The sequence below is a fragment of the Mauremys mutica genome, chromosome 7, assembly GCF_020497125.1.
Source record: "Mauremys mutica isolate MM-2020 ecotype Southern chromosome 7, ASM2049712v1, whole genome shotgun sequence".
In the NCBI taxonomy this organism is placed as follows: Eukaryota; Metazoa; Chordata; order Testudines; family Geoemydidae; genus Mauremys; species Mauremys mutica.
The window spans coordinates 112,611,371-112,636,217 of NC_059078.1; the positions used below are offsets into that span (position 1 = coordinate 112,611,371).

The 24,847-nt window shown below is 42.3% G+C and overlaps 1 protein-coding gene across 2 annotated transcripts in view; it reads left to right on the forward strand.

Annotated features, from left to right (window-relative positions):
- LOC123375048 (zona pellucida sperm-binding protein 3-like) overlaps window positions 1–24,847 on the forward strand; it is a 53,501-nt gene that overhangs the window by 27,903 nt on the left and 751 nt on the right. The window contains exon 5 of one of the 2 annotated variants that reach the window (XM_045025622.1): window positions 13,324–13,440. The exons of the other annotated variant lie outside the window; for it this stretch is intronic. The gene's annotated coding sequence lies outside the window, so the exon portion shown is untranslated. Of the gene's footprint in view, window positions 1–13,323; window positions 13,441–24,847 lie in introns of those variants that run through there. 2 annotated transcript variants of the gene reach the window in all.

Below are 24,847 nucleotides of genomic sequence, written 5' to 3' on the forward strand. Positions count from 1 at the left end.
CTATGTGGCCTACAACACGTGGCTGTTAAGCGAGGGTCATTGTTATGCAAAGTAAAAGTCAACCATTCACAACAGTAACAATACACTAATTGCCCTAATTAGATGCAGCATTTCATGAACGAGATCACCCTGATGCGGGTCCCTCGGAGTCACAAAGAGCGGATGCTAAGGGAAGCCCTGCAGAGACCAGGACCATATGCGGCCATGCTTGTAGAGGCGATGATTCCCATCTACATAAGGATGTCCTGGCGCGGAAGAGTGTGCTTCCACGGAGCACCCAACAAGGCACCTCTCCCCAGGAACCTCCTGCGGAGGCTTTTCGAGGACCTAAATGAGACCTTTCTTGAATTGTCCCTGGAGGATTATTGTTCAATCCCTATATGTGTGGACCTACTTTTCATATAGTTTTTCATTGAAAATTTTATATATAGTATTTCTATTTTTTATACCTGTTTTATAAAAAATAAATGTTTACATGTTTCTAGCACTTACCGCCTGATCCTTCCCCTGATTCAGAGTCCGGGTTAACGGCCGGGGAGGGTTGGTAGGGGATCTCTGTGAGGGTGATGAAGAGATCCTGGCTGTCAGGGAAAGCGGTTTTGTGTTCGCTGTCGCCTGCGCCGTCCTCCACAGACCCTTCCTCATCTTCCACATCGGCGAACATCGAGGAGGAACTGTCCAGGTTCACTATGCCATCCACTGAGTCCACGGTCACTGGTGGGGCAGTGGTGGCAGACCCACCTAGAATGGCATGCAGTGCCTCGTAGAAGCGGCATGTCTGGGGCTGGGCTCCGGAGCGTCCGTTTGCTGCTCTGACTTTTTGGTAGCCTTGTCTCAGGTCCTTGATTTTCACGTGGCACTGCATTGCATCCCGGCTGTATCCTTTCTCTATCATTGCTTTGGAGACCTTCTCGAAGGTCTTTGCATTCCGCTTGCTGGAGCGCAGCTCCGACAGCACAGACTCCTCGCCCCACACACCGATCAGATCCAGGACTTCCCGGTCTGTCCATGCTGGGGACCTCTTTCTATTCTTGGATTGGCCAGACTCCTCTGCTGGAGAGCTCTGCATCGTTGCAGGTGCTGCTGAGCTCGCCCCGATGTCCAGCCAGGACGTCAGATTCAAAGTGCCCAGTCAGGAAAATGAATTCAAATTTTCCCGGGTCATTTCCTGTGTGGCTGGTCAGAGAATCCAAGCTCGGACTGCTGTCCAGAGCGTCAACAGAGTGGTGCACTGTGGGATAGCTCCCGGAGCTACTAAGTTCGATTTGCATCCACACCTAGCCTAATTCGAGCTAGCCATGTCGAATTTAGCGTTACTCCACCTGCCGGGGTGGAGTACCAAATTCGAACTAAAGAGCCCTTTAGTTCGAATTAAATGGCTTCCTGGTGTGGACGGTTGAGCGGTTAGTTCGAATTAACGCTGCTAAATTCGAATTAAAGTCCTAGTGTAGACCAGGCCTAAGTCTATGCTCTCTAGTCTGACCTCAAGTAACCATATTCTAGATTTTAACTCCTTATTAAGTCCAAGCAAATTGGCCTAAGCGATTTGAATCATAACTTTAAGCAAATGCTTTGGATATTCTAAAAACTTGTCCCTTTTTGACCAATCCATTCAAACAGAAGGGACCAAACACTCAAAAGTGCCTTAAAAAACATTTTGGCTTCCTTTGCTTTTATTTTGCTAGTACATCCTTCCTCCCTGGAAAAATTCTGCAAGGGTGATAAATGTGTTAGGTATTAAAGAATTGATTAGCATAAATAAATTTAACAAGAAATCTTGGTGATTGGCATTGTTCTGAGGTGTAACTGCTGAGCCTCAAAGTTAGTTATGGACAAGTGCTCACGCTGGTTTGTTCTAGCACCTAGAATATTGGTTGCATGAATTTTTAATTTTCCATTTAAAAACCCAACCAATGGCATTTGCTATGTTTCTTTTTCCCTCTCTTCCTTTCTCTCTAGCCCCTCTTCAAGGGCAAAATGGAAAAGGGAGGGGAAAACTAATTTTTTTGTGGAATAAATGAAAAAAATCACTTTTATAAAAGCTGGAGAACAAAAAAAATTCAAAATTTTGTGAAAAATCTTTTCAATGTAGGGCTGCCCAGAGGATTCAGGGGGGCTGAGGCAAAGCAATTTTGGGGGCCCCTTTCATAAAAAAGAGTTGCAATACTATAGAATACTGTATTCTCGTGGGAACCCCTGTGGGGCCCGGGGCCTGGGACAAATTGCCTCACTTGCCGCCCCCCCCGGGCAGCCCTGTTTCAATGTTTTGAGTAGCTCTAATAGAAACCCTACTAATCTAAGGATATGTCTACACTCTAATCAGAGGTGTGACTGCAACTCATGTAGTCAAACCTTCATAGCCATGAAGACATGGTGGCACAGATCCTGGCACAGGCAATCAATGTGAGTACATACCCAGAGTCCTGGATGGACTTATACAATCCATGCTGGAGCTCATGCCACAAGCTAGATTAAAGCCATGGGTATGCCTACCTAAACTGCAATCATATCACCAATTGCAGTGTAGACATAACATAAGTGAGCCTGATCTAAATAGCCTTTTAAAGCACAAAATATCCCCCAGATGTATCCATATCATAGCAGGATATTCCTCTATAATGTGCTGCATTAAGCGCTACAAAAAACAGATTGCCAATTGTGAATGTCCATTGAGGTGTGTCTGTAAAGGCCCTGAAAAGAACAGCATGAACACGTGGCTGCTAAAATAAAAATCAACGTTGCTACACAGAGCACTCTGCATTGCAGTCTGTGCTTGTGAAAAGCTCAGAGCTAGACTGAAAGTGTATGGCAGAGGAGGCCAGAGGACTGGAGGGTGCCTGTCCATGTTATGCCTGGCTGAAGCTTCACATTTTCATGAACAGTGAGGGTGGGGCTTTCAAAAGTGTCTGTGATTTAGGAGTATAAATCCTATTGAAAGTGCTTTTGAAAATCCCACCCTCAATCCAGCCAAAAGCATTTAAAGAAAGAAAACCTAGCAAATCCTTGATTTTTTTTCTCCCATCTTTTCATCATAATGTTTGAGCTAAAGGACTTTTAAAATTAGATATATAAAAGCCATTCCTTATAGCTCACTGTAGTAAACTATGTTGAAGGCAGTTGCAGGAAATGTATTTAGTCTCCCAAAGTATTTGTCTTTCTCAAGACTTTCCATTTGTTTTCTTCTGGGGGGCAAAAAACCCCAGATAAAATGACGCTGACTTATTTTTATAAATACAGGGAGTTGTATATAATGCGATGGAAAACCTGAAAGCTATCTGGTGTATTTATCTATCATCTCACTGCAGTTCTCCAAGACTTCGCTGAAGCACAGAAAATTATTGCCCTAAAGCAAAACTAGATCTGTGCAGCAATGACAAATGATATAGGGACCCGGGACTCTCCTGAATCGAGTTTTTCCAAAGATTAAAAAGACAAACAAAAAACCAAACACTTAGCAAAGACAATGCTGCTCCATAAGGAAAAACAATTATCTCCCAGATTGATAGGAAACTCTCTTGGTGAGGGCAATGATCCTTCTGAACAGGAGTCTTTTCTGCAGCTATGAAGATCCTTATAGGTTGTCCTTTTCCTAACGGGCACACAATGCCATGCGTCAGTAGTAATTTATCTTATAATAAAAAGGATTTGTTATTATTTCCAACCAAAGTGCTGAGCATTAATTAATTATGTTGAGATGAAAGTATTTGCTGTATTTGGGAAAAAAAATCTTCTGTGCAATGTTTAAAAGATCATCTGAAAAAGGAAGCGAATCAGTTTGTATAATCAGTTTTGGACATTGTTTTGTAGCTAACATCATATTAATTAAAGCATAAATCACACAGAAATTAGAAAAAGGGTTCTTGGCTTATAAAGGATAGAGTATTTTAGAGCTTTGAGCAAATTTATTTTGGGCTGTTTCATTAATGCGTTGATTTTTCTTCCAAAAGTCATGAACACTGCCCTTATGTCTGCTTTTGCCTTCCTTTGTCTCTGTCCGTGACCATTCCTGGGGCCAACCGATAACAGTAATGACTTTATAAAGGCCAGTAGTCCTGGCTACATTTCTTGCACTTTTCATTATCATCATTATTATTCAGGCCCCGAAGTTACATAAAAAATAATTCCTAATCCCATCTCCTGCAAATAGTCTTCCCGGCACCCAATGTAAAACTAATGGAGCACAAAATAGCACTTTTTAGACACCATGCCAATGTTGAGTTTTGGCTGAACGACGTGAGGCTGCGACAATGGATTAAAACAGCAAGCATCCAAAAAGTTTAATTGTTAGGAGCTAGGGAAAGTGTACAAGATTCACATTTTAATTTAGTTGCAAAGACTTTCATTATTGACATTAATGGAAGTTCAGCAATTTACACGGCTTGAGGATCTGGCCAAGGTAGGGTGACCAGACAGCAAATGTGAAAAATGGAGGGGGGGGGGGGTAATAGGAGCCTATACAAGAAAAGGACCCAAAAATCAGGACTGTCCCTATAAAATCGGGACATCTGGTCACCCTAGGCCAAGGAAGACCAAGAAGCCTTTATTATGAAGAGAAACATTGGGCTTGATACTCTTTTTGGAAAACACATATGCATACACTTAACTTTAAGCATGTGCTTAAAACTCAGTGAACTCAAAAGGGGCTTGCATCAGAATGTTTTCCTGAATTGGAGCCTAAATCAGGAGTAACTTTATTGAGTCCAATAGCTACACCACTGTAAAACCAGTGTAAGTGAGAGAAGATGCAAGTCCAGTATTCATAAATAAGGCTGTGAGCCTTTCACAGAGGTCACGGAAGTCACGGATTTTGTGACTTTTGGGGACCTCCAGGACTTCTGCAGCGGCTGATGCGACTGACCCCAGAGCCGCCCACACAGCTGGGGTGGCCCTGGGGCCAGCTGCACTGGCTGCTGCTCAGGCAGCTCCAGGAAGCTGGCTCCAGGTGCTGCCCCAGAGCAGTGGTCTGGGAGCAGCAGTGGTGGCCTGGGCCACTACCCCCTGCCTGGAGCAGCAACAGCAGTGGCATCAGGGGGGAACCTGGGCTGCCACCCCCTGCCTGGACCAGCAGCGGGGGGACCTTGGGTTGCCGCCTTCTGCCCCCCACCCAAAGCAGCAGCAGCGGGGCCCCAGGCCGCCCCCCCCAGCACAGTTTCGGGGCCCTGGGCTGCCCACTCCCAGAAGCAGCAGCAGGGCCCCAGGATGCCCTCCTCCCCAGCAGCAGCAGTGGTGGGACCCTGGGCTGCCACCCCCAGGAGCGGTGGTGGTGGGTCCCCAGGACCATCTCCCTCCGCAGCAGCAGCAGCGTCCCCTGGAACCACCCCCAGAACAGCAGCGTACATGGGAGCGCGCCCCCCCACCCTCAGAACCGAAGATTTAGTTAGGGGTATTTTTAATAAAAGTCATGGACAGGTCACAGGTCATGACTTTTTGGTTATTGCCCGTGTCCTGTCTATGATTTTTACTAAAAATACTCGTGACTATAAATACCCGTAGAAGGAACAGAAAGCTGATTACGTCATGTGAATCCAGAGGGTACCAGAGAGAGTTGCATGCCCAAAACCTCACTTGTGATCTCAAGCAATAATGTGCCTTTTACAGTTAAACTACTCTCTGAATCAGGGCAGCATAGCATCCCATAAAATGCTGATGAACTGTTCCTTAAGGCTGCTTGATTGCAAGTGACTAGCAGCAGAAGGTATAATGCATGCTAATGAATAGATTGTTGCTTTTTTTAAAAAGCTACTGTATACATATAAGTACCTATTCTGAAGCCAACTGCTGATGTGGAAGCTAATTATTTTATGTGCAAGAAGATTGACATTTATTTTATATTTGGATTTGATTAAGTTATATATTGTCTACAGTAAAACAGAAGTCCAATAAAGCGCAACTAGGGAAGGCCTAAAGGACTAGATTAAAAAAACTAATTAATCAGAGACAAATTATTGTGGTCAGATTATATGCAAAGTTTGCAAAGGTGACCAGAGTTGTCAATGTGGGGCATTATGGGACAGCTCCTGGAGGCAAATGACAGTTGCCGGAGGTAACACAGTGTCTACACTATCACTGCATTGACCTAACTACCTCGACCTTGACTTTATGCCTCATGTGGAGGTGATGTTATTAAGTTGGCGTAGTGGGCAGCAATGAAATTTAAGCATGGTAGACACATACACAGCTAGGTTGACATAGGCTGCCTTTCTTTGACCTAACCATGTAGTGTAGACCAGGCCTTAGACAAGTTAGATGTCTTCAAGCTGGCAGGGCCTCACAAAATACAACCTAGAATATTTAAGGAACTGGCTGAAGATATCTCTGAGCCATTGAGAGAACTCATGGAGGAAGGGAGAGATCAAGACTATTGGAAAAGGGCAAATATAGTACCGAGTTATAAAAAGGGGAATAAGGACAACCAGGGCATTATAGGCCAGTCTGTTTAACTTCAGTACCCAGAAAGATAACGGAGCAAATAAAATCAATGTATAAGTTCCTAGAAGATAATAAGCCTATAAGTAACAGTCAACATGGATTTGTCAAGAACTAATCATGTCAAACTGAGCTAATCATCTTCTTTGAAAGGATAACAAGGCTTGTGGATGGGAGAAGCAACAGACATGAAATATCTCAACCTTGGTATCAAAAACCTTACTGTCTCATGTGACCTTCTCATAAGCAAACTAGGGAACTATACCCTAGACAAACCTACTCAAAGGTGGGTGCACAACTAGTTGGAAAACTGTACTCAGAATAGTTATCAATGGTTGATAGTCAAGCTGGAAGGGCATGTCAAGTAGGGTTCTGCAGGGATCTGTCCTGGGTTCAGTTCTAATCAATAACCTCATAAGTGATTTGGATAATGGCATAGAGAGTACACGCAGCTGATACCAAGCTGGGTGGGGTTGCAAGTGCTTTATAGGATTAGAATTCAAAATGATCTTGACAAACTAGAGAGGTGGCTTTGTGTTCCTGTGAAAATCTGCTGAAATTTGGGGTTTGTGATTGAAGGTGTGAGAAAAAGAAGTATGGGCCCAGGTACTAAGCCCCTTTGAGCTAGGACCCTCTTTTTGTTCTGTGTGTACAGTGCCATCCAGAATGGGGTCCTGCTGCATGACTGGGGCTCCTAGAGGGCTACTACAGTAGAAATAATAAACAAATAATATTGTGCCATTATTTTTAAGTGAAACTGTACTATATGAGCCATAGTTAAGGTTGTGTTCTGTTATTTAAGAAGTTTCAGCTATAGTTTTTGCTCTTTGCGGAAGAGTGTATCTCCTTGTGGTTAATATTTCCATGCTTAGATTCAGAAAAATCATTTTCGTTATATATTTACCTAAACTTGTTCCTCTGGGTGGCCTGTAATGAGAAGTGTTATCGTATTCTCATGTATATTAATTTTTCTTCCAAGGATGTGTTTTCTGATATTCCTCATCAGTGGATACCCTGTAGGCATTTTAACATTTAAACTGAGGGACTTTGAAATGCCCCTGCTAAAAGTTGATACATTTTGTATGAAGTCTAACTATTCTTAGTCATAGGAATGAGAACCAACAGCTGGAGGAAGCAACCTATAGATAATCTAGAATGCAGTGGTTCATCTGTTCATTTATACAGTTTACTGGGACCACATTACCACCTAATCACGGCTCCTATGGTGGCTCCATCTGAATAGAGAGTCCAGTTCAAGGTCACTATACAAAACCTCTGAATCGGATTGGCCCTAGATACCTGAGAAATCATCTCTCCTTCCATGATGATGACCTCACATGGCAGCTGCACTACACAACAAAATGATGCTGTCAACAGACAAGGAAAAACTCTCATTCACAGGAGGTAGGCCAAGATTATGAAACTCACTGCCAAATGAAAGGAGAATGACCATGTGCAAAACTCACATCTTCAATTCAGTCTTTTCCCCCCAAAAAGCCCTCACCAGCTGAGAAACTGGCACTATATATTTTTTAAAAAATCGTAACAATAAACTTTACATTTTCTCTTGCCAGCAGAGCTGAACGTGGGAGTTTGTGTTCACTTCCTGTGCCAGGAGCTGAGATACCTTATCAAACCTAGATATATGCTCAGTGTTTTTTAATTCATCTAAATGTGCCTGGTCAGAAATGGAAATTGCAAACAAAAACATTTATAGAAAAATATTACATTTAAATAGCCATGTTCTTAGAACTCTAACTCTCTCCCACTTCCAAGGAGTACAGAACAAGTCAAGCACATATATGTAGTCTGAGTTTAAATCTATCACGCACAATATATTGGACAGCCAAGTGTGCACACAGCCACCTAGGGTTTTGTTTTGTTTTGTTTTTAAACATATGCATGGCAGCAGGCAACTTTTTGAAAACCTAATCCACAATTGTCATGCTGAGACTAAATCTCTGAACCTAATTACAGGAAACGCAGCTCAGGATTGTTTTAAAACATTCAGATTACCCTATTCTTCTAGGACATTGCCTATAGGATTTTAAATAGCATCATACAGTATGAAGATGACTCACTTACACTGTGCATAACTTTTCCTAAACATGTCACAAAGACCAAGTAATTCCTAAGTGAGCACTCCAATGGTCTCCTGTTCTTCAAAAATACTTCAAATCACACTTTACTTTTTAAAAAAGCCAAAGCCATTAAAATAACATATAATCTGGGAATGACTGACAGGGAATGGATCACTTGATGGACCACCTGCTCTGTTCATTCCTTCTGGGGCACTTGGCATTGGCCACTGGTGGAAGACAGGATATGGGGCTAGATGGCCCTTTGGTCTGACCCCGTATGGCTATTCTTATTTTCTTAATAATTTAAATTGATTTAACCATTTTAAAAATTAACATGTTAAAAGATGTAAAAAGAAAAACCTTCTGGGGCCAAATCTTCAGCTAGTAAAATCTATGTAGCTCCATGTGGGGCTACATCTGTTTACACCAGTGAGGATCTGCCATGTGGTGTACAATAAATTGAAGCAAAACTTTCGGGTTACAAAAATCTGTGGAAGAGACTGACCAATCTTGCACTTTACAACAGATAAGCCAGATATCTTTTTCCACCTCTACTGTAATTAATTACAATGCACAATGTTGAAACTAGCACAGTACTAGTTATAATTATAGTATAGCATAGTACTAGTTATAATTATTGTGTAGAGTCAGTCCGTCTCTTCTACAGATTTCTGCATCTAGAAAGGCCAGCAAGAGATGTTTGTGGGTGTGTGCGAGACCCATCCGTTGGGTAGGGCGAATTGGGGCAACCGCTCCAGGCCCCGTGCTTTGGAGGGCCCTATAGGCCAGAGCAATTGGCTAGCGCAGTCGGTCCCGGAAGACATAGGCACGGAAACTATGGGTGTGGGGGGTGCTGCAGCATCCCCCAGGCTCCTGGCTGCCACCCCACACACCCGGGGCTCTGCCCAGCTGCCGATGCAGAGCAGGGGCCCCAAGCTGGCAGAAGCTGATTTGTCCCAAGCCCCGCACCCTCCAGAGGACAGCCCTGGCATGTGCATACGTGTGTGTGAGAACTCATGAAGAAACATGCAGATCATGTCTAGGACAGGGGTTCTCAATCTTTTTTCTTTCTGAGCACTCCCCTCCCCAACATGCTATAAAAAAACTCCACAGCCCACCTGTGCCACAAGTGTTTTTCTGCATATCCAGTAAGAAAAACAGCAGTGCAGTAGCAGGAGAGACAGGCACAACTGGACAGTGGTAGTAGTACAAGGAGCATTAAATTGTCTCGTAGTTCTGGAGTTTTAGATTGGAGAGACTGGCTAGGCCCATGTAGAAAAATAAAAGGGGCCATCTGCAAACTTTAGATTTAAATCCAGACCTCCTCAGTGTTGCATGGTGTACAGATCTAGGGTCTTAGTGCAGGGCCAGCTGTGTTTGGGAGGCATATGAATAGCTGTTTTCAAGCAGCACACATCAGATCATGGTCTAGAGATGAAGGTGCGGTAGGCCAGAAGAAAGAGCAACTAGAGTAATAGGGGGTCTGAAATCCAAGCAACGCAAAACAGAGCAAATGTTGACACAGCCTGAGAAATACATTGTCATTATGTATGTGACACAGATGGAAATAAACTTTAACTTAATGTCAGTTCAGTCAAATATGCTCAACTATAAAATCTCTGGAGTTGGTGCTGAACAGAGACCTAAAAAGTTAAGGAAGCAATTTGTGAAAGGGTTAAAGGAAAACTCCAGTCATCTATCACCAACCATTTAATAGATATTTCCTAAATACATCAATCAAATGCCTCAATACGAAATAATATGTAAAGGATACCTGCAGAAGAGTGAGGATCCCCATGGCTGTGGCCTTAGAGCATGAAGGATGTTGTCAGAGTGTCTGACGATACACTAAATTAGAATATGACGAAACACAGCGTCTGCTAGAAGCAGAGAAGTGAAAGAGAATCTTGGGTCCTGTTCTGAGGAAATCTGGTATCTGTATTAAATTTGTATAATATTTTTAGGACTAAATTCTGCTCAAACTAACACAGATTATATAAGGGACTTAGATAGCCTCCATTACCATCGCACTGAGCACCTCACAATCGTTAATGTATTTACCCTCACAAACACCCCTGTGAGACAGAGGAGTGCTATTATCCTGACTTTAGAAATGGGCAATAGAGAAGCTAAGTCATTTACACAAGGTCACAGAGAAAGTTTTTGCAAAGCCCAGATTTGAGCCCAGGCCTCCCCAATGTAGTCTAGTGATTTATCCACCAGACCATCCATTCTCTCACAAACCTTGCCAAATCTGGGGCAGCACCATTGAAATCAGCAGATTTACTGCGGATTGGTACCTGGTTAGGCAAAAACAAACGCTTCTCTATGAAGTTTTGTTTTCCCTTTCTAGTGAGGTAAATGCTATGCAAAATCCAGCTATCATCATCTTGTCAATCTTTTATAAGGGAGTGGGCTAGGGTGTGTACAACCTTCTGACGCATTTTATTTCTGTATGCACCTGTTCATCATCCCAAAGCTCCCTTCATAGGCTACTATTCTGAGCAGCAGTTCAAAACATCCATGCCCCCCCTGTGCTGGTTGCAGTTCCCACAATCACTGGTGGGTGGAAGGTATTCTGGCCTTATAACCATTAACTTTATGATACTGTTCTTCTCCCCACGTCATCTTCCCCCTTAATTTCTATTGCAATGAAGAATGATTTTTGACATCCTGCCTCATGTGTCCTGGAGTTGATTTATGGGTTTAAGATTCAGGAGAGAAGGCAGGCTTTCAAAATCAGATGAACAAGAAGAAGAGGGGACATTTTTAACATCCTGACAAAAATAATTAGGTGCCATCAAGCCGTTCCGTTCAAAGCCAGCATTGTCTCAGTCAAACCAGCATGTCCAGCCTCCCAACGGGCTATACGAGGGGTGGCCAGACTGTGGCTCTCAAGCCACATGAAGCTCTTTTACAGTTCAAGTGCGGCTTGCGGAGCCCCTTTGATGCCTCCCCCCCCATTCTCCACCTATCAGACTGCAGTGTGGGGAGCTTGGGACATCTGCCTTCCAGCGGGGTGGTGGGGTAGGGGTTTCTGCCCAGCAGGGAGGGGGTTCTCGAGGCTTCAGCCCGGCCCCTGCAGACAGGTGAAAGTAAGCCGGTACGCCCCAGTGCGCCCTACTGGGGCAGCCCAGCTTCCTCAGGCGGCAATTTGAAGGGCCTGGGGCTCCCAGCAGCAGCTGGAGCCCCAGGCCTTTTAAATTGCCACCAGAGCCCCACTGCTGGAGCCCTGGGGTAGCGGCAGTGGGGCTCTGGGGGCTATTTAAAGGGCCAGGGTGGTTGAAGCAGGGGAGTCCTGGGCCCTTTAAATAGCCCCTGGAGCCAGAGCCCTGGGGTAGCAGCAGCAGCAGCCGGGAGCTCCGGCAGTGGTTTAAAGAGCCCAGGGTGGTAGCGGCAGCTGAGCCCTGGGCCCTTTAACCTGCTGCCAGAGCCCCCGGTTGCTGCTGCTACCCTGGCAGGGGAGAGCACTTACCAGTACAGGGCAGGCCAGGACTGGCTCTGAACCCCACATCCCATCTGCCCGAGGCCCTGCCCCTTCCAGGGGCCAAAGCCGGCCCCAACCCAGCCCCGTACCGGTAAGTCCCTATTTCTACTTTCACCCCTGCCTGCGGAGCGCGCCTGCCAGGGCTTGAGGTCCTGCTGAAACCCTGAGCCCCAGCAAGTGCCTCAGAGCACCTGGCAGGTGTGCCCCGGCTCTCGAACTTCTGAAGATTGTTGTAGGTGGCTTTGTGGGTCAGCAAGTTTGGCCACCCTTGAACTATACACTGGTTATTTTCAAAAGACCCATTACTGCAAGAGTAGAAAAAGCTCCATGTTATCATCTCCTAGCTTTGCAAACATTCCAGTAACATCTGGTATTTCATAATAACTGCTGTAGTCAGAGCCTATTGCAGGGACATCTAGTGGTTATTGAGGAAGACCTGGTCTTTGTTCTACAGTGATAGTACTTCTGCTCTAATTTTGTGGCACAACAGTGCTGGAGAGAAGAGTATAACAGAGCAATAAAGCAAAATGAGCCTATTATCCCAAGAAGAACAGTTATTTCACATATGTTTGTTTAATTCTGAAAGATGGCAGGTGAGTAGGGAGCCATCTTCTACACTCTTATCGCCTTCATCAGAACACTGAGCACTTACAGTGTTTTTCATCTTCCAAGCACTTCAGACACATTAACCAATTAATCCTCACAGCATGGGTGTGAGGTAAGTGACTACTACAGTCATCAGCATGGTTCTTAAGTAATATGCCAGAACACAGAAGCCTCTTTTAAGGAGTTATCTGGAGACTAAGGATTTAATGTTGATCTCACTTATTCTGATATAATTCTGCTGACAGGAATATTCCTGATTGACCCTGGTGTAATAATTTTCCATCAGAAAATGCAGACTTCAAATCTAAATGTTTTGCAGAACTACGTTCATTTCATTAAAAAAAAAGTATATTTTATTAAAGTCAAAATGAAGCTCTTCATCCTTATGGAAATGAAATGTTTTGGCTTTGTGCTTATGGAAATGAAATGTTTTGATAAAATGATTTTGATATTTCCACAATGACATTTTTCAGTAAGTTTGTTTTATGGGAAATTTTGAAATTTGACTTTTGAGCCAATTTGGGATTAAAGTAAAATTTCAAAATATCTGAATTTCCCATGAAACAGAAATTCCAAATTTCAGCCTCCCACTTAAGAGCAACTGAGCTAACATATCACCTCAGAAATTATTCAATGAGTCACATTAAGATGTACATAACTGTCTCTTACACACTGGTAACTGGTAACCACCAATTTTGAGGACGTCTGCTCTATTTCTTGCAGTCTGCCATGAGTGAGCAAGTCACAGCATACCCCTGTGTTACTGGAGGATTTCAGCAGGACACTGCAGGAAGAGGGTGTTTCCACACACAGATTGCTTTACAGAGAAGGATCAGGCTGCTTCCTAGAATTTATGGGGATTGATCCTAACCCAGCAGATCCTCAAGTGTCTATTATTACTAAAACAAGGGCTTTATATTTTGTCTTTTGAATAGCCATAGTATCATTTCAATTGTGGTTTAACTTACGTGGCCTTATCATATTGATGACTAGATGATCGAATAAAAAATGATCAGTATTGTTTATTTAGTATTTTGCAGGAAGCATAAAGTCAGGGATTCTTTTTTGCGCTGTTCATTTACAATCACCTACACCTTCATCAACTTTAAGTTTTACTCATCATACACTTTTTAGCAGGACACAATTTCTCTGAGGATGAAAGAACTGGAAAAGCAACGTCAGTTGATTCAAACAACTAACTTCTGTTTGCCTCTGCACTATAGAGAAGGCAAACATGGGCTCTTTGTTATAGTGTTTATCTCTCCCACTGGCTTTCAATGGGATTTGGGTGCTTAACTCACAAGGGTTCATTTGAAGATCTCAGACGTAGCTATGTTGTGAAATCTATGATCTCTCATTACTTTGGTCTGAAGCAGGGCCAGCTCCAGGCACCAGCGAAGGAAGCAGGTGCTTGGGGTGGCCAATACAAAGGGGCGGCACTCCAGCTCCTATCGGGGAGGCACGTCCGGGTCTTTGGCAGGAATTCGGCCGCGGGTCCCTCAATCCCTCTCATCCTCTGCCAAAGTGCCACCAAAGAGGAAGAAAGGGAGTGAAGGACTCGCCGCCAAGCTGCCACCAAAGTGCCACCAATTAGCTTTTTTTTTTCCGCCGTTTGGGGCGGCTGAAAACCTGGAGCCGGCCCTGGTCTGAAGTGAAAAATAAAGCAGCCAGTATGCTGCACAATTTTGTAGTTGGTTTTTATTATCCTCCTTAGTTCCTTGGGGCCTGATACAGTGACATGCTGTGAAACTTGCAGTTTCCACTGAAATCAGCGGGAGCTAAGGATGATCATATTGTGAATTTGGGCCATTAAGGCAAAGATAACAAGGTCCAATATATATGGGGCACTGGACTGGCACCCATGAGTGGCATTCCTGGCTCTGCCACTGGCTTGGTGTATGATCTGGTGCAGGACATAAAGGCCTGGTCTACACTACAGAGTTCGGTCATCATAAAGCAGCTTACCAAACTCTCTAAGCATCTACACTGAAATGTAGCTCTCACCAACATAACTCGCCCACTAAACCGACTTAATAACTCCACCTCTGTGTAATGCTTAGTTAGGTCAATGTGGTGTCAATGTAGACAGTGCATTGCTTATATTGACTATTGCTGCCTTTCAGAAACTTCCCCATACTGGCAGTTAAATCAGTGCAAGTGCTACTGGTGAGGATGCACTCCACTGACTCAAGGAGTATAGTGTGGACATGTAAAACCAATTCAGTTACTGTGGTGGCTGTACGTCGACTTAATTTTGTCGTGTAGACTTGCCCTTAATCTCTCTGGGTGAAATCCTAGTCCCATTGACATCTATGGGGTTTAAAAGGAACTTTCTCCAGAAGCAAGTTCTCATTACTATCTCCTGCAGAGTTTCTTGTGCCTTTCTCAGAAGCTTCTGGAACTGGACATTATTAGTGAATAAATATGAGTAGCTGGACCACCGATTTGATATAGAATGGCAATTGCTATCGTCAGAATCAAAATTCCCTGTTGCCTCCTATCTTCATAGCAGGCTAAACCAAGGAATCCCCATCCCTGGAGGTTTTTAAGAATAGATTAAACAAACATCTGTCAGGGACAGTCCTGCCTCAGCATAGGGGGCTGGAATAGATGACCTTCTGAGGTCTCTTCCAGCCATACAGTTCTATGATTCTAAAACCCCTAATACAAACACTTCCCAAATTTACCACACAGGGGTTCGACAGCAGGATCTAAGTGGTCCTGAGTCCATCTCTAATTGACCATCATTAGGAAAAAGCTTTACTCGTTACGTTAAAGCAGCAAATAACTTGAAACCTAAAACCTAACATAAGAAGTCCAATATTTGAACAAAACATCCAAACTGCATGTGTGAATAATTCTGCATAAGCACATTTCATTGCTTCTCATATTCAGATCTAAGACGATTTCTCTTCTTGTGAATGCAGACAGCCAGACCAGTGTGTTGAGATGTAAAATATTCATAAAATATACAGGCTATTTAGAGACCCAAAAAAACCCTCATAACCATAAAGAATTATACATTATCTTCATTTCATTCCCATGGAATCACTACAGCCCATTCATAGAGACAGCCTGTTTCTTCTTCTTACTCTGAATGCCGTGAAAGCATGTTTGAGAAGGAAGAACTCTGTGTGTTTATGAAAGAAGACAGGCAAGGGGGCATGTGCATATGCATATTGGAGCTGTCTTACTCACAGGAAAACATCTGAGATCTCACTAGCATGGTAGGAAATCTGTTTATAGGATAACTTAAGCTTCCTAAGATTTTACTCATCTCAAATAAGAAAGGAAATTATCACTGCAGCAAAGTATTAGAGCACCAAAAAGAAATTCTAGACAAAATCATTTTGGTGCGTAAAGTACTACACTGCAGTTAGAGCTTTTCAAATAATAATCACCCAGTAATGTATTTAGCAAGTGTCATGATATTTTTCAAATAAATTATTATTTTATTTTTTCAAGTTATTCTCACAGTTAAGATCTGGGCTGATATTTTGATGAGCAGATTCACAAATAGGCCTTTGACCAGTCATGCTGTTTTTCCAGTCATTTTTATACACTTTTTTAAAATTAGTCACCCGGGTCTAGTTGTAGTACAGATTAAAACAAAAAACAAATTTGCCTGTATTTTTTTAGTGAAAGTGCTAATTGCTTTTTCTGCATAGCAAATATACGCCTGTATAATGACACATATACTGTCTTTTATCTAATGCCTCCCAGTTTACTTACCTTTCTATAAAATTTTGTAAGCCTAAATATACACTAGTAAAAATATCAGTTAAATTGGGCAAAATGTGTCAATGGTGTATCCATCATTGATATCGATGGTGTTACATCAGAGAATAATTTGCCTCAAGGAGCTGTCCTTTGCAGAGACAAAACATCTAAAACTATATTCTTGAAAACTTTTATGGAGGAAGTGAATTTGCTTTTTATGGCTGCATATAAGGAGCTGTGATACATTTTATATTGTCTGACCTTCTGGAGCAGACAGTACAACATTTATCCTAGATCCTGGGAGTGCGGGAGCAAGGATCAGCGTTGACATCGCACTCCCCATCAATACCCAGACCGAGCCGGGGAAGCTGATGATCCAACCAGTGGACCAAGTTCAGTGACGAATCCTGGTCATGTGCCACCTGAAGCACATTATGTATATGCTAAGAAGAAGATGACCTTCTGGAGCAATAAAAATAGATGAATCAGATAGCATTTTGCATACTGTTCTCACTCTAAACCACAAAGCAGCAGACTTAGTTGGACTTATTTCCCTGGAGCATATTGACTGCTGGGTGACACTAGGTACAAACTAGTTGTGAGTGCACTACAAAAGCAATGATTTTATAAGGATAACCATTTGCAGAATTGGTGTATTAGCGGTTGGATTCAGTACAATCTTGTCCTTCTTTTCCTTGAATGCAGAGGGCCAATCTCAGTGCAGTTGGCCAAAGACAGCGGACTTACTTCTCACTCCAGCACTGCACTTGGCACATGGGACACAAAATAATACTGGCACATCCTTATACAGAGCCTTACAAATTGTCAATGTTTCTAACAAAGAAATAGGGACACATTTTCTTTTGGTGTGAATCTATTAATGACAGTGGGATCAGCTGGTGAATAATAGAGCCCTATTTTTTGATTAATTGTGGTGTCATTTATAACAACTTCTTGGACCTTAGTAATTTTGTTATATCTCACACCAAGTTTATCATGCTTACTAAACATGGGCTACAGTAATATCCACTACTGAGTTACTGCAGTATCAGTGTGTTGATATCAATGGAGTTACTGCTGTACAAAAGTGGAAAAACAGTAGTAAATCAAGCCCATAGTTTCACAGGGGAAAACTAAGCAGCATTATATTTTGGAATTAAAAAGTTGGTATAAAAGGCATTAGGTTCCTAAATATGGAGATCTGAAAACCTGCAAACAGTTCAGAAACCATAATAAGTTTTGGCTTATAGTACAATTCCTATGGACTCACATCTTGCAGTGTTATTTATTTAATCGTTAGATGTACCATGATTCCCTCATTATCTAAGAAATGAAGATATACAGGATATGTCTGAATTGTTTCACTGATTAGAAAAACAGACCAATGTTATGAACGACAGGATGGGCTAGGTCCGTCACAGTATCAAGTTTGAAATGGCCTGTTATTTGAAAATAGGGAATTACCAAGGAAATACGATCCCAGTAATTTTAAGCCTATGACTGAAAGAGACACACCTACTGTCATAGGTCTCACCCCCACTTAGAGCTGTTGGGTTCCAATATGGGGACCTGCACTGGTTTCCCTCTAAACTAAAAATCCTAGTTTAGATCTCGTAAAAACTGCCACCACCCAATCAGGTATGTGGATTGGGACACAGTCCTTCCCCAAAATCATTGGGGATCCCAAGAGCCCCAAATCCATGGAGTTCTTACACCTAGGAGAAATAAATCATTCCCCCCTGCTTCCTCCCCCCTCCCTTTTCTTAGAAGAGATACCGGGATCCACTACAGAGGGATGCTTCCCTCCTCCCCTTGTCCCTTTCCCTGAGAATCCACCCAAGGAAAGATCAACCAAGTTCTTAACAGAAAAGATTTATTAAAGAATAAAAAGAAAGTAACTTGTCTCTGTAATCCAAGATGCCAAATTACAGGGTCTAAACTTATCAATCTCTGGAGAGAATCCCCCTCCTTTCTTTCTCAGTAAAAGCAAAGTAACAGCAAACAGAAATACAGAATTTCCTTCAGCAAACACCCAATTGCAAATGTAGAAATCAAATTATAAGACTAATCCGCCTTTCTAATTAATACTCACTATTGAATAGTAGGAACTACTCCAGGAGAACTTGGAGACATGTCTGGCCTCTCTTAGATCCAAAAAGAGAACACAGAGCTAACAAGGAACACAGACAAAGGCTTCCCTCCACAGAGATTTGAAATTATCTTGTCTCTGATTGGTCCTCTGGTCAGGTGGTCATCAGGTACTGCATGTTAACCCTTTACAGGTAAAAGAGACCTTAACCCTGATCTGTTTATTTATGACACCTACAGTCTCAGAATTAAGCAAGGGATGAAGAGGAGGACATCACTATGCAAACAAAGCTGAATCTGACCAGCAATAAGCTAAGGAAGGCTATGCATAATTAACCGACGCTTCCAGCTTTGGAATTATTTGAGCTGGTCCAAAAAGTCGGGGGGAGATAATTTTTTTCCACAGAAGTGTCCTTTTTATCAAAAACATTTGAATTTTGAAAATATCTGATCAATTCTAGAAATTAATCTGAGAGGACTCAGAACGTGAATGATGCCCAGTTTACTCTGGGAAACAGGTGCCATAGGTATTGCTTGAAACTAGGCAACAATAGATGTTGGAGCCCACAATCTTTTTAGACATGTGCACAAATATCTTTGTCAGCATGCTAACTACAGAGGCTCCCTGCACGATACTGAGGTACAAAAAGAGAGAAGGAGGGTAGGGGATGATTGCAGAGGAAATGGGTTTTAAACCCCTTCTCCATGATGCATAAGTATCTAACACATGGTGAAAGTTTCACAGACAAGAAATGAGTGTGAAAGGCCGAGGTAATAACAATATTCAGACTCTGTAAAGACATCGACCAGCCAGTGAGAGAAGATGGCAACCGAATGTACTGTCGGTAAAAATCTAAGAAAGTGTGTTATTGACATATTTTGTGCATCTCATTATATAGCCTGGCTCACAGAATGATGGCATGTGCATCTGAAATGCTGCACTGAAAGTTGCTCTGACTTGTTCCAAACACTGGTTATTTACAAGCTTTGCAGAGTTTATTTTGGTTATTGACATCTATTCATATGAAACAGTGATAAAGATTAAAAAACAAATTACAATTAGTGTTGCTTCAGCAAGCAGAAACACAAAGTCTTAACAGCAAAGTCTGACTGTTGCTAATTAACGATGGCTTCTGAACTTTTTTCACTGTGACGCATTAAGGAGCTGCTGATGCTTCACTGAAATTTTGAAAAACATTCTACTTTAAACAGCTAGGAATGAAGCCAACTCTAGAGAGTTTATAGTTTCCAAAACCTTAATAACAATTTCCTTGGACAGAGCTCCCATCTGAGTAAAAACTGAGTAAAGAATTCAGGATTGTCAAGTGCAAATAAGTTTATTTTATATACATCTCTACCCACCGATCATCACTGCTAGGAGTATTACTAAATCTAACTACGATGCATAGATTAGATGTGGTAGTATCCCCAGCAATGATTATACAGCCTGAGACTATACTATCTTTTCCATTAAGCTTCTACCTGGGTGTCCCAAAGGCAGCTGTGGCCAGGGAGCTAAGGGAGTCATGAAGGGTCAGAGCAGGTGGCCTTTGCCTCCCAGAGATCCCCCAAGATCCATATAACTTTCCAAAGATCTGCCATGTTTTGGGTTTAAGCCCATCAAAACAGGCCTTCAGTGGGATTTAAGTGGTGCTTGGGCCTTCTGCTGAGAATCTTCATGCCAGGTTCTGATGGCAAAATTTAATAAGGTTAGAGAAAGTAATGGAGGGAGTTTACATGGCCCAGTTACTCTTTGCTGTTTATATATGCCAGGTAAGCAATACCACACCACAGAGAATGCATTGTAATCTGATCATGGCCCATGTGAATTTAATATGAACCAGCTCAATAGCTAATTATACCTTTCTCTTTGACCCTGATGGGCGATATCTATCTCCAGTAATATACTGGCTGGTATACTTTTCTATTACAATTTGACAGATCATAACCTGTAGTTAGTTCCACTGAGCCAACAAATAACCAATTTGTGCTGTATATAATGACACAATTTGTCTTATACAAGAAAATGTGATGACAAGCAGGAAGACTTCTTTTCACACATTACACTACAATAATTCTTTTAAAGCCCTAACGTGAAAAACTAACAAATGCACTAAAACTGAACTTGGGATGTCTGCAGATTGCAGTACAATATTAATTGGTGTCCTTGTGCAAATCCATTTACAGCCCGACTGACTCATCACAAGAGGCACCCGTGTTCCTTTTTATACAATTAAAAGACAGTCCATTTCTGGGGTAAAAGTACACTCAGGAATGTTGATGACTTGCCCCAAAACAACAAACCACTCAATCTTACAACATTAAAATTTATAACAGCTCAAGAGTCTTCCACTCAAAAATCCTTAAAAGACATCAGCATTCTATTACAAGCCAGCAAAGTGTAAATCAGATCTGACCACCAACTTTATGGCTCAAAGGTACCTGGAGAGCAGAACCCACAGATAACAGAGTTGAGAATAGAAATAAAAAAGCCACTGACTGTCAGTAGGAAAACAAAAGGAAAGCCTGTTGGTACTTGCATAAAAGTAATAAGGCAGTAACTAGCAGTCTCCTGTGGCTGAAGACACACATCCACAAGTGGTCAATTCAGTCGGCAGTATAGAAGTACTCAGATTCCTCGCTGATCAGTAGTGAAAGTAGGATGGTACTCTCCAGTATGCAGTACCAGCAAGTGATTTTTAGGGGGTACCGCAAAGACTTGCGGCTTGCCACCCGCCACCCAGGGGTAGGGTGGGGCTGCGCTCTGGAGCTTAAAGGAGCAGAACACGGCTAGGGAGAGCATTCATTCTTTTATATGGCTTTAATAGCACAATGCATATGCTAACACACTTAAACAAAGGCTTTGTTTAGTTTTGTTAGCATAATGTATTGTGCTGTTAAATTGGTCAGGAGTCCTCAAGAGGGAAAGGGTGGGTTGAGGGGACGGAAGGTGTTTAAACATGTTTTTGATTCAGTTTCTCCCTATTGGTCTGAATTATCCAAGACATTCATACTGCATCACATCAAGTCCAAATCATTAGAGGAATGCCTCTGCTTGCACCGACCAGAAGATGTTTGGATTCTGATGTCAGCCCAGTTCTGCAGCCTGACAGGAATCAGATGTTGTCCCCAGTGTACACAGAATTCTTCTTTGCAGCCAAACTAGTCTAACATGCACTTTGCTAACTGGAATTGGAGCAGCAAAACAAAGAAAACATATGCCTCATTTTCCAGCTTTGTGGGTGAGAGAACTACAAGTGAAGATTATAATGCCAGACACTGATGACCTTAAACCAGCTGCCTCAGGAATCTGCCAGGAACTTTGCTGAAAATATGTTCCTCATCTTAGCAAAGGAGCTAAGACTTATCACACATCTGCCCACCTTTATTTGAATGCCCTTCCTTCTGATCTGACAGCTCAAGCATTGTCAGTTTCATCTAGAACAATTTACAAACTTGGAACCTAATCCTGTAAACCCTTCATCATTTGATCAATATCATTGAAGACAATGGGACTATTTGCATGTCTATAGACCACTTTTGTGGTAAGAGTTTCAGGAGTCTATTCTGTTCCTATAAAGGAAGTTGAATCTCCCATTGAAATGCAATGTTTGGATATGATACCATAATGCAGTTTAGGATACGGTTCTACTTAAAATTTGTCTTTTAATAAGTCATACATATGCTGAAATGGCTCCTCACCAAACTCCCAAATTCCATATAAACAGACTGAAATACTTCATATTTTGGGGGAAAGTGAGTAGTTAAGTATGTTGATGTTTGTATATACAAACATCCATTTCATCAGTGTACTGGAAAATATAGCTGAATTTAATCTATGGACTCAGCCCTCCAGCCAAGTCACACCCACAGTCTGTATGTGAAACAAAACAGACCTCTTCCAGAGTATACACTACACTGGGGTCATTTCCCAGTACCCCTCCACTGGCAACGTCACTGTAGCCCTCCCCAGGCTCAGTCTTTAAATAGTGCTGGCCCTGGCATGGAGCCATACCCTCAGGGCTTCATTCCTGGAGATTCTTCACCTTTTCTGGGCCTTTCAGGCCACATGTTTCCAGTTCAGTTCTATATCCCAGTTCAATATTCAGGCCACTTCCCCGGTAGCTAATGGGGGGAGGACATGGGCCCACACTACTCCAGGTTCCAGCCCAAGGACCCTACAGATAGCAGCCACCCATTGTATCCCTTTAACTATATAGTGTTTCTGTTGGTTGGGCCACTTTCCCATGGTTCCAGCACCTTTTCAAAACCTTTACCCTTACCACAGGGCTGAAGTCCCAGGAGCCAGCCAAGAGCTCCTTCTTGCTCCCCCAGTCTTGCTCTGTCTGAGGTCCTGCGAGTCCTTCAGCCAGCCAGGGGCACCACTTCCACTCCTTTGGCTCCAGGCAGCAACTGACTATCCTCAGGTAATGCAGCTCCTTGTATATGGCCTTCTGGGCCCTGACTGACTGCTCCTTGCAGCCTCTCTCCAATTGGTTGCTTCCCACATAGCCTCTCTAGGCCATTTGGAGAACTCAGCTCCTCTGCTCCTTTCTGGGATGGGTTATGGTAGGACAACAAGGCCTCCAGCAGGGAGCCTCAGGGACTGCAACACCCCATCACATATGGTCATTCTGAAAATCAATATAAGCAAGTTAATTAATAAATGCCTTCTTTCTTTCTGCTTGTTGTAATGTCATGTTGACTTACTGTATTATGGTACCTAATAGAAAACAGTAATTTGCAATTCCTTTTTCTGCAGTGGTTGCAAAGACTGACAAAATTATTTATATGGACTTATTACATTTTCACTTTATTTTTAAAATAGTTGTGATTCTACCATGCAGAGATCTGAGCACTAACCCACACAAGTCCACCATTTGATGGGAAGGAAATCCTGTCTCATTCAGACGACAGCTAGTATTGTCTTTCCAGTCTATTTTTGAATGGTAATAAATCCTAAGATTCTTGCTGGGTCAGTCATAAGTGGAACAAAAGGAATAAAATCCACATTCCAGATGCACGCCATCAAGGGGTAAAGGAATTATTATGAAGATGTAGACTAGCAAGGCAAGACATGACTGTACAGCTTGCCACTTAGGGCACTCTCTTACCTAGGGGTGCGGTAGATGCGCTCACGTATCAGAGGGGGTAGCCGTGTTAGTCTGGATCTGTAAAAAGCGACAAAGAGTCCTGTGGCACCTTATAGACTAACAGACGTATTGGAGCATGAGCTTTCGTGGGTGAATACCCACTTCGTCAGATGCATGTCAGATGTAGACGCTTGTAGATGCTCTGTAACTTGAAGTCTTTATGTCAAGATTGGGTGTCTTTTTAAAACTACATGGTCTAGCTCAAGATATGGGCTTGAAGCAGGAACCCATTAGTTAAACCAGTGCCCAGGGAACTACTTGTATTTTAGCAGCTTTATCATTTTGTTAGTTTGTACGAATGGTGACCTTTCCAAGTCAGAGGACTGCTGTGACACTTATTATACTGCTGTGAAGCTAATTTAACAGGAAGAAGTCTGAAATGACACTTTGATTAGAGTTTTTCTATAACAATCATGCTTTTTTTTTGGAGGTGGTTTATTTAGTTACTCTTATTAATTTGAATTCTATGTTATGTGAATTAAAACTCTGTACTCCTTTTATTATCACTAGCTCTGGAATTTATGGTTTAATCACAGTAGTTTCATGGAAGACGCTTCATATGCTTCCAATAAGGATTTTCAAGTACAAAATTAATCTCCTAGTCTTTTCTCTTGAGTTTAACTCATCTTTCCAGAGATTGGAGTGGATACCATCAAAAAGGACATATGTGCATATAGGTGTAAGATTACTGCATGCCAATCTGATGGAAACTTCTATTAAGATATTGAACTAAGACCAATGATTGAATAGTATTTGAGTTTAATGGGGAGACTAAAAAAAAAATAGAAGCCCTGATTTAAAACTAGTTTGCTAATGGGCTTTTTGAAGTTTTGATCATATGGTCATAGGGTGCTATTATAAGCATATATTAAAACCTGTTAAGAAATTCATGCATGTAACGAAGTGTATACATCACATAGAGTAAAATGATTGCACAGGATTGCTTATCAATAGCCTGATTCGCTGCTATCCTGAGCCTCATATATTCATTTACACCTTTGCAAAGTGGGTGTAAAACACTACTGTGACAGGCTTTGCTTCTGGGAAGCATTGCCTAGTGGTCAGGGGCGTAGTCTCTTGACCTGCAGACAGGGCCAGATTATGACATTCTGAGGGCCTAAGCTATGTCACGTGTAAGAGGCCCCATATCATAAAAAACATTAATTTATTATTTTCACAGAAAGGCCATTGAATATATAAACACAAAAGCTCTGCATATATACAAAGGCAAAGTTGTAAAAATAGAATAATAATTTAACTAAAACACGTCTTGCAATATGCCTATT